Source organism: Dunckerocampus dactyliophorus, chromosome 12, assembly GCF_027744805.1.
Source record: "Dunckerocampus dactyliophorus isolate RoL2022-P2 chromosome 12, RoL_Ddac_1.1, whole genome shotgun sequence".
Lineage (NCBI taxonomy): Eukaryota > Metazoa > Chordata > Actinopteri > Syngnathiformes > Syngnathidae > Dunckerocampus > Dunckerocampus dactyliophorus.
The window spans coordinates 9,560,372-9,571,246 of NC_072830.1; the positions used below are offsets into that span (position 1 = coordinate 9,560,372).

General features: G+C 40.0%; 1 long non-coding RNA gene across 1 annotated transcript; it reads left to right on the forward strand.

Moving 5' to 3' along the window:
* The first annotated feature begins 140 nt into the window (after nt 1–140).
* On the forward strand, nt 141–5,951 carry LOC129191396 (uncharacterized). The gene is made up of 3 exons (XR_008573204.1): nt 141–200; nt 1,626–1,787; nt 5,245–5,951. It is a non-coding gene; the product is annotated as an uncharacterized LOC129191396 (long non-coding RNA).
* The last annotated feature ends 4,924 nt before the right edge of the window (nt 5,952–10,875 follow it).

The following is a 10,875-nucleotide window of genomic DNA, read 5'->3' on the forward strand; positions in this document are numbered from 1 at the left end:
CTGAGAGTTCACACCACTCTCAACATCCACGCCTCATGTGATTACCATCTGTTGGCACATCAAGTCCTGAGTATTTACAAACTGCTGTAAAAGGAAAAAATAAATGAACTGCTCAGTATTTTGCCTTTTTTCTGGCATGCAGGTAAAGGAGCATTGAGAGGTGCTTGGCCTTGATCTGATTGGACTATCGCCAGAGACAGGTTCGGAGAATAAATATGTCCTGAACATGACTGATTTATAATCACTGTAAACATAGTCTGTCTCGTACACCGCTATTTTTGTTTACCTGAGTGATAGTACTCCGATGGCATCACTTCCGGAGACTGGAGAGCGAGCGCTAGCTCGTCGTGGCTGACACCATGAACTACAGTCATGGTAAAATTGATGAGACCACCTTCGTTTCTTCAGTTTATTGATCCATTTTAATGCCTGGTACAACTAAAGGCATATTTGTTTGGACAAATATCATGATGATAACAAATTTAAGAGCTGATATCCAGCAACTTCCATGGTTTTCTTGATCATAACCAAAATCACTTAAGTTCTTACATGGATAGCTATGAGCTAGTTTTGTTGTCATTGTTATATTTGTCCAAACAAATGTACCTTTAGTTGTATCAGGCATTAAAATGAACAAACTGAAGAATCAAGGGTGATTTAATAATTTTTTCCATGATTGTATAAATGTAATTTACTGTTAGCTTTCAAAAATATAACAATATAGAACATAATTACAAACAAATATACAAATATGTAACATATTTAAGCACAACTGATGAATCATGACAGGGACCCTTTAAGCAGCTTATGTGAAATCCTTTGCGATTATATTTCAAATTTAATGAAATTCAAAGAATGAGAGGACCAATCAAAACATCAAGCGTATGCTCAGCAAGTACGTCAACAGCAGCCACGATAACTGACTTCCACCTTGCTGCTGTGGTGCATGCAATCAACACTGCCAAGCAGGTTGTCTTGCATTCACATTTGATTAAGTTTAAAAATTGCCATCGATTTGTGTCCGATAAAAACGATGAATACGGAGCTTCTCCGTGATCAGTGCTCCACCAGGCACACTCCTTACTTCCACCGACACCCACGTTTCCAGCTGTAATGAATGCCTGCCCTTTGGGTTATGAATCTAAAGTTGCGGACCCTGAAGATGACATTGACCAGAGGGTTAAAGTGATGGCAATACTCAATGAAACGGTCTGTATCAGTAAAGGGATTCATGGGTGATACATGGAGAAAGCTAAGTTACTCCAATTGTCATTTTCTTATTGTGTAGCTAGCAAATTGTAGGCATTAGTAGAAAGCTGCTCTAAATTGGGACCCCGTCATTTTCAAGACTGGCGTAATATTGGAGCTGGATGACTGCAATCCTGCACTGTGGATCGACTGAAACAAGAGTGGGTGTCTCCAATGGAGGACGCATTCGTAACTGCTCCCTCTCTCTTGTGTCACACAACAGTAAATCATATTTTTTCTGCATTTCTCTCTCTTGGTCTGTTGTGTCAAATTTTTGTAGGCTTTTTGCAACATCGAGAGCAGCCGGAAAAAGACGTTTGAAACCCGGAAGCAAAAAATAGTAAGCGTACATGTTGGTGATGATCTGCTTTTTTCAGGGAATCTGAAAAGGAAACACACAGGAGACACGTTGTCAACCCAGCACCAAGGACCATACATTGTGACCAACATCACAGCAAAGGGGGTGGCCACTATTGTGAAGGAACCAGTTTGTCAGACGGTGACCCTGTCCAGGTTGAGAAATTACCACCGTTCCAAAAGTAAGAGGATCAGATGCACAGTGTAAATACCTGTTTATTTCTGAGTATCAGGTCTATGTGCCAAAGGGATACATGCTCATAATTCCTGTCAAGTACCTGCTAATTATCACATTTACCAAGTGAGAGGAAGTTCCTCCTGGACCACTTGTACAGCAGTACTAAATGGCAGATGGATCATACATACTGTATGCCAGTCCTGGAGCAAAGTGGCTGAAAGACTTGGGCCTTCTTCAGTCCAGTCTGGTCAGTACTCTTTCCAGCCAGTCATGTTTTCATATGTAAGCTTTGTGTATCACACTTTTAAAACTGCTAAGGCGTGATCAAAGGCAGGAGCTTCACTTTGTCCACTTTTGCTGTGCAAACAAGGCCCTTTGGTGTGTTTGGATCCAGTAGCCTCATCACAGCCCAGACATTATATCTTGAACATATTTCATGTGATTTTTTCCCTTCATTTGTCACCAAATGTTTTCAGTGGCACTGATGAATAATTCTCTTATGTCTTTTAAGTGTATACACTCCTGATCAAAATCTTAAGACCAGTTGAAAAATTGCTAGGATTTTCATTTTGCACATTTGGATCTTAATGAGGTTTTAAGTAAAGCTACAATATGCAAAAGCAAGAAGGGTGAGTGACACAAAAAGCACTTTGAAAAAGTAATTTATTGAAAACAACAATTAAACTGAAATAGGCTGTTTATCAGCTGATTAAAAGTTTAAGGCCATCGCTCAAAAAATAACAAAAAACTCTCCAAATCAGAAGAAAAAATGTTCTCAGTAGGACTCAGTAATGAGTAGCTCCACCGTTCTTGTTAATCACTTCAAAAATGGCTTTGGGCATGCTTGATGCGAGTGTTTCCAGGAGGCTAGTGGGAACATTGCTCCAAGTGGTCAAGTAGTACTTCGTTCGTCGTGGCTAGTTGTTTTTTTTAAACAAAGATATATATATTTTTTTTATTGCAAGCAGTAGTACAGAACAGTACATACAGAATCACATTTAAACGTAAAAATGCAGTCTTACAGAACCACATGATGGAAACACGAACAAAAAGAAAAACAAGTATAAAGATGTACGAGGGATAACATTTGTAAAGAGCAACATAACAAATTAAAATCAAAAACAATACTTACGTTTACTTAAGTTTGTCTTTCATATGAAGTGTTTTTATAATATTCTCCAACGCATGAAAGGTTCTCATTGCCTTTCTGTTTTTAATGATCAACTTCAGTGAGTCATATCATATTTTTAGTTCAGAAGAAAACCCGTGGATGTTTGGTTTAAATGACATCACTCTGGATTTCTGAATATAACAAACAAAAAAGTTTCATAGCGTTCTTGAAACTTTTATGAAAGTTACGTTGTAGAAACAAATTCCATCTAACCTCAGTGTATTCCTTCTGTGTTTATTGTCACATTTCCAATCTAAAATGTTCTTTCCACCAATCATTAAGCTTGAGGAAACTCCCTCCATCAGTTCACCCTGGAGAGACGACTTAAATCGTTGCAGAAGCCGGGCTGAGATTCCCTTAAATGACTCTTTCATAGTAAATAGGATCGAAGTCAATATTATTTTCTTTGAACAAATATGTTTTGGTCATATGATGTTCCATTTTTATCAGAAGAGTCAGAGAAAAAAAAGATATTGTTTTCCACGCATTGTTTGTAGGGACATGGACTTGTTTCTACGTAAGATGTATTGATTATTCAGGACAATCCACTTGAGAGGAGAGAAGTTATGTTTGTAAGCCAAATTCTGTGAATCCAATGCTTGTTTTTGGAAAAGGGACAACTTCATGGTGTAATTTAGAACGTTTAAAGTCGCAAGTCAATAGAAACTTGAGGCCACCACATGTTTCAAACAGGAGGTTGGGAAAAACAAACCGTGGACTTTTGTCACACATCCGCCATTTTTTGACCCCATTTTGAAGATATGATTGAGTTTCAAAGTCAATGGCACAGAATCCTCCTTCAGAGTAGTTTATGATCATTGTATGCTTTTAATATACTCTGTTTTATTTGAATTTAAACAGCGTAGAATATATTGCAGAGGATGTATTCCTTGTGGCTAGTTATAGTGTGGACATTTTGGGTTCACATAGCCCTCAACCTTGTTTCATAGGCAAGCTGATATTTCATATTTCACATTATTATACAGGTAGCAGTTAAAGGGGAAGCAGTATTTTTACCAGGTTTATTGAATGTAAATAAATTGATGTGTGTACTGTGAGAAATGTATGTTTCAACGCAAAGACACACTGAGGAAGTGCGCTGGCCCACGGGCTTTTATACGGCAAGTACTCACCGCTTGCGTCTGTGGTGGAGCACGTGCTTGCCCCGTATGTGTTCCTCACCGTTTGACCTTTCACCCCTAACCTTCCCTTTTAAACTTGCGACACACGCGAGGGTCACGCACTCCTCCCCTGCTGTGCCCTTGTGACCTGGCTGCGTTCAAAAGAGTAATACATTTGTAACATAAAAAAGCCTCCTCAAAAAAATCTGACCCCACAAATGGCTTGTTTCAGACAATACACCGTCATTTCCGGACTACAGAACGCACCGGTATGTAAGCTGCGCTCACTAGATTAAAAGATGTGGACAGATTCGTCCATAGATAAGCCGCACCGATCTACAAGCCGCATATATCCATGTTGAGACTAGGCATGAGCCGGATGCTCGTCCCAAACGAGTATCCGTGACGGATAATACATCTTTGCTGTATACGAGCATGAAACGATTACAGCTTGTCGTTATCCCTATTCGTGATGAAGGAAAATCCTCACTGGGTAACTAACTACTTATGTATTCACCATTCACGCTCTGTGATTGGCCAGTCACACTCGGCGACGCCCCTTCCAAGACAGACTCGCTGGCGACAGTGGGAGAGAGGAGCCGTGCCTGTCACTCTGACACAGCCAGCCACACCCTGCCTGCTTGGCTCGACCTGAGCTTTCGCTTTATTTCCATTTGTATGATATCTAAAGTTAGGTGGTAGACTTGTTTCGTTACGTACGCGCTGCATTTGAGCTATAAATGGCTCGTGTTGCGTCAGTCACTTTTTTTGTCTGCTTCCATCAAATTTGGATGGTGATATACAGTATACAGTAGACACACACACACACACACACATACACACACACACACACATACATTTATAGCTGAACACATTGTACACAATGAGTGCTACAGAGGGTACTCAACTGACGCTGAACCAGGCAATATCACTCGCAATAGCAGTAGTGACAGTAGCACCCACCATGCCCTCACTGGTGATGGAGGTCCTCCTCCACCAAAAACCAAAAGGACCTCTGCAGTATGGGACTCTTTCACTGTTTGTGAAAATAATCCCTGGAAAAGCCAAGTGTAAGCTTTGCAAGTGCAAAATAAAGCAGAGGTACACATTCAAAACGTTACAATACAACATCTCTACATAACCATCTGTTTTATGTTGTTCCTCACAAGAGAAAGCCCGCTGTATCAACAACCACCTCCTCCTCCAGCTCTCCCGGCAGCATTCCTGCGCAAGCGACTGGTGTTCAGCTGGGTGCTGAACACGTCCTTCCTCCTTTTCACCAATACTCAATGCAGGACGTTATTCTGTAGGATGCACCCTGTGGCTGCCCCTGCAAGAAACAGAGAAGAGACACCTGCCACCAGCAGCACGCCACTCCTGTCCTTCCTGGAGAAAAAGAAATCGGCTACTCCAATGAGGGCACATTTGCCATGAGGGGATGTGGAGGCCTACCTGGCAGATGCGGACATCAGCCTTACTGATGACCCAGTGAAATACAATCAGGCAAGATCCAGTGCTGGCCCAATTTGACAAGCTTTGCACTGCACCATCTCAGTTGTCCACCTGCTAGTGTCCAGTCTGAGCGTGTTTTTAGCACGGCTGGAAATGTGGTTTCTCCCCAGCGAGCAAACCCAGACCCTAGCCAGGTGGAACAACTAGTCTTCATTACAGTAAATGAAGATCTGAAATAGGAGCACAGTACTGTTTGGGCAGTAGAACAACCTCTCTCTCACACAGTCACACAGTCACTCTGTCACACACACATGCACACACACACACCTTAATCAACATTGTTTAACTTTGTGTGGGGGGAAAAAAAGTGCAAAAACGTTTTGGTTTGGTTTCATTTTATTTCAACATGCATGAAGGTTACAATGGAATCCATCTCATGAATCATTTCACAGTTCCACATGTCCAAAACGAGTAGGAAGAAGGAAAGCTTATTTAATCCTACCCCCCATTCGTTCCACATCTTGTACAGTACATATTATTCACTTCCTGTATTCCATGTCATATTATTCCATATAATAATCAGTGTAATAATAAATAATAAAAACCAGCATGACAGAACAATACATATAATAATCAATATCCACCCATTTTCTATACTGCTTCTCCTCTTTAGGGTCGCGGAGGCATGCTGGAGCCTATCCCAGTTGACTTTGGGCGACAGGCGGGGTACACCCTCGACTGGTCGCCAGCCAATTGCAGTGATAATCAATATAATAATAAATAAATAAGATGAAGACAAGCATAATAAAGCAAGGTGCACTGTGGTCCGACACACTCTTCGAGCGGCCCGCGGTGTGCTGCCATGTTCTCATGCCAGAATACTGAAAATGTCTCTTCTTCAGACATTTGCTTAACACATAGGATCTAACAACAACTGCTGGTCACATCTGGTATTACAGTTTGCTGTAATAGTGACTTCCCGACACCTGTCCACGAGGGTGCTGCTCGGAAGCACACAAGATGTCGCGAGACCAGAACGTCATCACATATTAGCCGCATCACCGTATAAGCCGCAGGGTTCAATGCATGAGAAAAACGTGGCGGCTTACAAACCAGATATATGCAAAATAGAGTAGATGCTGCCGATCACGCATTGGAAAAATCCCATAACAAAGGTTCCTGGAAATTGAACTCAACCCTGCTTTCCAATGAAAATTTTGGTAATGAAATTCTGGAACAATTAAAACTTATTTATGTCTTACACAGAAAAATGAGAATTCTTTAAATTTAAAGTACGCCAAATTGCAATGAAGCACAGTAAAGAACTAACCAAAGCACGCAATAAGAAGCAGAAATGATCAGCTAACACAACCATGTCTGTTTTAAACCCTTTTTTAATGATGATGACAAACAACAAAGGAAGATTCTACAATCATAACTCGGTGATTTTTATACTGAAAAAGCCAAAGGGGCCTATCCAATGTGCCGAGCCAAATGGATCGAGGACGGTGAGAAAAGTATAGCATATTTCTGTAGATTAGAAAAGATAAAACAAGAGAGAAACGCGATAGAGTTTGCAAATTAATAATCAGTACTGACCCTCAAATTATATCCAAAGAAATCATCTTTTACAGCATTTTCGACTCTTCTTCATATGCTAAGCCAATGGCTGAAGTGTTCTACCAATCAACTCAACACTTGATCCCTAAAATTGATGACAATTTTGAAGCAAATATGTGAAGCAGGAATGGCTACAGAAGAGCTGGATAAAGTTTTAGGGTCTTTGTTTAATGATAAATTTCCAGGCTGTGATGGCCTGACAAGTAACTTTTACAATTTTTTTGGGATCATATCAGGACTCTTGTTTTGGAATGCTCACAGAAATATTAGAAAATGGCTTTCTCACACATGCTATGAAACAATCTGTGATTACGCTGATCCATAAACCTGGAAAAGATCAAACTCTTCCTGATAATTTAAAGGGTCCTGACATGATTCATCAACGTTACTTAAATATGTTATATATTGTTTGTAATTATGTTACACATTGCTTGATTTTTGAAAGCGAACGATAAATTCGCATAAATAATAATAGTAGTTGTAGTTCATGGCGCCAGTCCTGACGAGCTAGCTCTCACAGTTCAGCCTTATTTCCCCAAGTGACGCCATTGGAGTACTACCACTCAGGTAAACAAACATAGCGGTGTACGAGACAGAGGATGTTTACAGTGATTATAGCGAAGATTTGAGTCATGTGTCAGTAATTTTCAAGGAGGAAGAAATATTTGGAGACAACACAGAGAACTTGCAGAACATGAACTTTAGTCTGTAGACATGGAGATGAAGATTTAAAACACTATATGTAGTGTAAATCACTCAGGAGTTGCTTATCCTAAATTATTGTTCTAAATCGGCTTCTTGATGAGCAAAGGGTGTTTTTATAGTTTGTTTGAGTTGCCGCCACCCCCACAGTAAACATATAGCTGTGAAAAATGTTTATATAACATGTATAATATTTTACAGCCTTGTTGCTATCGTGGAATAGTGTTTAGAAGACATTATATAAACAAGACTTGACTTACTGTCTTGTGCCAACTTTGACGTAGTTCTTGTTTTTTTGTGTACCAGCAGAATAGCATCCTTTTTCAAAATGCGTTTACACCGTACTTTTAAGCTAAATGCTTCTTGTAAATGTGTTCCTTCAAAGCAGTCATCAGTGAAATAATCACTGCAAAGTGAGCGTCCATTTGTCTCGCCTTCTCTGCACTTGATTGTCCGTTGTTGTCTTAAACCTTCTTCTTTTAGAAAAGAACACAAACTTACAGTATCACTCTACTATACTGTGAATATCCAGCAGCAACACGACATTTTGGGATGACTACTATTTTGATTAAAAATATACTTAACCAAATCGACCATCTACATCCAGAAGGGTTTGTTCAGGTGGCACCCTGATGACGTCACATCTGGAAATGAGGCTGAACTGTGAGAGCTAGTTCGTCATGGGTGGTGCCATGATTTATAAATGTAATTCTTGCGAATTTACCGTTTGCTTTTGAAAATCGAACAATGTAGAACATAATTACAAACAATATATAACATACTGTATTTAAGCAAAGTTGATAAATCATGTCAGAGACCCTTTAAGACCTATAACATGACTAAATAATGATTAGAAGCTCCTCACGCACATTTTTGCAAACAGAATAAAATCTGGCATAGCCCAAATGATTTCTGACACTCAAACAGGATTTATAAAAGGTCTATTCTATTCACATTAACCTTCGTCTTATTTTGGATTTATGTTACTACAGCCTGAAATCCCCCAAACTCGCCAAATTATAGAACATTTCTCAAAAGCTTCAGGACTAACACTAATTAAGCAAATGTGGAAATTTTATCTCTACAAGGTTTTGCTACTTCCACTGCATTTAAATTAATAATAATATGTCAAGTCCAATGTCAAATATTTGGGTGTACATATAACTAAGAATAGGAGTGAATTTGAAAATCGGAATATTTGTGAGAAACTAGAAAAATGCAAGACTCATTTCAATAAGTGGACTCAGAGAGATTTATCCATTCAAGGAAGATTATTCCTCACCAAAATGGAAAGTGTTTCCAGACTATATCCGCCGTTTACGTTAGGAATACCTAAATCAGCAATCACATCTATTAACAGGCTCAAGTTGGACTTTCTATGGAAACTAAAAACACATATGAAACAAGGTCATTTAATGAAACAAAATGAAGATGGAGGATTGCAAGATATCTAATTTGATTGCAAAAATAAAATGGCTTAGGTCATTCTTATGAAATCTATATTCTATATTTCAAAGTTGGGTGGGATTATCTTCCTACTTAGGTGTGATTTTGACATTAAAAAATTGAAAATAAAAATTGTCATTGTTCCACCAGCAAGTGTTACTCTACTAGAAACTAATCTACAAAGTTAACTATAGCCCACACAATGCTAACCTGGGGAATTTCCGTTACATCCAAGTTAGAAACAAGTCAGTCTTTGTATAAAATTGGTTTGAAAAAGGCATTTGGTTAGTGATGCATTTGCTCAATGATAGCGTACTGTGATATTTGAAGATTTCACTGCTAAATATAACTTAGAGGCAAAAAAAAAAAAAGAGTTCCAAAAAACTGCTAAGGCCATTCGTCTAAATATTTTATCTACAGAACGTAATCTTTGTCAGAATCCCGACTACAGAAAGGCTGAACTTCCCAGGCTTTTGGTTGGACTTTACAGCCAACAGTCTAGCAAATTCTAACATCAGGGAATTCTTTACTGGTGTTTCTTTTGTTTATACTTCCAACCCAAACTCAATTTCACGATTATTCTCCATGGATGAAAAGAAAAAAATGACAACAATTTGTCTAAAACGTCTCATTCCTCCAAAAACTAAGGAAGTTCGTTACAAATTTCTTAGATGTTGATTTTCTTTTCGTTACCGCCCTCCTTTAAACCATGCAAACTTTTATGACCCTTACTCTTAAAAGCATCGGCAGTGAGAATCGTTAAGGAGAATCGAAAGGAGGAATCGGATACGTTCAAATTTAAACGATACCCGATCCTACCCGTATGACACGTAGTCGCCGTTCTGCAGTGTGGTGGTGCAGGACACCAGCGTGCACACCTGGACCGTTGCACTGTGCCGCTTTCGGGGTGCGCTGCATGAGGTGGGTCATCCATGGCATGCCGTACTCCTCACAGCGCTCCAGGTTGCGATAGTAGCTGAGAGTCCTCGTTTGCATCTCCTCTATGACGAGCCACTTCATCGAGCCCGTCTGGGTCTCCATGGAGGGTGCCTGGCTGCCGGACAGGATTTCCACATACAGCAGCCCTTTCCACAGGACATCTTGTGCTTAGTGAGGCTGCGGTATTTTATCTCTGGGAAGGTTTTGAAGCCCATGGCTGCGAAGCCCAGCTACAAGTGTTCCTCCACGTCATGGGCCATGTCAGAGCTCTACCCCAAAGACATTGGGGGTGCGGAACAAGTCCCTCGTGGCCAGAGAAACAAACATTTTTTTCTGATGAAAGAAAGAGTCCAATCTTTCTTTTGGTAGGTTTCATGTTTCTATAGAATGATAGAACACAATATTCTGTGTGCCTTTAAAAATCAGTCCAAATCGTCTAAAATGTCTGGTATGAAGGGGTTGAATTTGGAAAAATGGCTGGGACTGAATGAGTTAAAAGGACCAAAAATCAGAGTCTCGCTCACCCCTGCTGGGCATGCATTCAGTTGTCCGGGGGGTCCAAGCCCAGCTATAGTGTGGCATCCCCAGAAAGCCACGTCTTGTGGTCAGACCTCATTCACAATGTGGTTCCTGAGTGCCTG